Source organism: Gavialis gangeticus, unplaced genomic scaffold, assembly GCF_001723915.1.
Source record: "Gavialis gangeticus isolate Ggan-Ray unplaced genomic scaffold, GavGan_comp1, whole genome shotgun sequence".
NCBI lineage: Eukaryota > Metazoa > Chordata > Crocodylia > Gavialidae > Gavialis > Gavialis gangeticus.
Genome location: NW_017729014.1, coordinates 15,677,578 through 15,679,110, shown reverse-complemented (window position 1 = coordinate 15,679,110; position 1,533 = coordinate 15,677,578).

Genomic DNA, 1,533 nt, shown 5'->3' with positions numbered 1-1,533 from the left:
ACTGCACCCTGTGTCTTTCCTTGCTTGATGTCGACGACAATTCTTTGCACTTCTGTAGCACCTTCCCTCTAAGGATCTCAAAGCACAAGCGAAATCTTGAGGTCCTCTGGTTCTTGAAGAAGGTAAATATTATGTTTGCTTTACAGGAGAAAACGAAGGGTTACAAGAGGAGGGACTGGGGATTCAGGAGCCTTGCAATCTCTTGCCATTTCTTGGGGGTGCTCACTCACTGAGGTGTATGGCCTAAGAGCCGCATTAATGCTTCCATAGGGAAACTGAGGCACAGAATGATCGCATGAGTTACCTGGGAGGTAGGAATACAAGCCAGGGGCTTTGGTTGTATCCAGTCAGGGTTTGGAAGGGTTTGGCAGTGAAGAGTAGCTCTGAATATCTGGCCCTGAGCTTGTAACCAAGGGGTTTGTTTCCCCATTAAAAAAAACAGATGGCTTGGCTTCATTAGCATAACACCGCCGTCTTTACACACCTGCCTTCCCCAGCTGTAGGCTGAGAGCCAAGCATTTGGGAGTTGGGGTGAGCAGGAAAGAAACGTTGAGCTCCCTGGTCAAAAGAGCCCGCAGCCCTAGGCCCAGCGTGGAGCGAGGCGTGACAAAGAAAGGGCTCCTGGCTCCTTCCAGGCTGTTGCATCCAGAGCTGCAGGTGCAGCTGCCCTGGGCTCTGTGCACCAGCTCCAGCATTCGAGGATCCCAGCTGCAGCCGGAATGAGCTCTGGGCATGGAGCAGCCTCTCTGTCGGGCCTGGGATGTGGGAATGGGTCTCCTTGGGCCTGGATGGGAGCAGCGTCCCCCAGCTGGACTGTGGAGAGTGTCCTGCCCAGACTGCAGCATGGGAATGGCTCTGGCCCTCGAGCCCCAGTAAGCACCAGACCATCCTGGGCCACATCCCTAGCTGGGGACTCGGATCTCTCCTTGCCTGCGCAGGGCAGCTTGCCCAGCTGCTGTTGCTCAGCTTCCCTGGCTTGTCACCTCACCTGCCTGGCTCTGCAGCCTGCCCTGGGCATCCTAACGCGGCTTAGCCTCAGCCCACCTGGCCCAGCCTGGGGCCAGGAGCAGGTGAGTCCAATTAGCTGAACAGCCCCCATCAGCTGCAAGCAGAAGGGGGCCTGCTCTCACCTGGATGGTACGCTGCCAGCACCTGCAAAGCGGCACAAACTCTGCCTTCCCTCTTTCAAAACTGGGAGCCAAGCTGCCGCATTTGCTATGGAGCTGCACAAGCCATTGCCCTCGTCTACTCACCGCAGCACGTTCATTTGCATCTGGTGCAGCGGCTGGGGGGGGACTTCCACCCAGATTCTGCTACCTTTACTCGCCGTGAGTAGCTTGTTATTCCACCTTGCATGGCTTTGCACATATGCACCTACCTACCGATGAGAGCTTCATATGCGGGGAATCAGGAGGGAGAGCTGTGCATTGATCTGTTGCAGGACTCCTATGTCTCTAGTGTTCAGTGTCACGGTTTGCTCACAGGGAGCTCCTAAAGCAAAGCATAGTTTCATAATTTCTAGGGTCGGAAGGG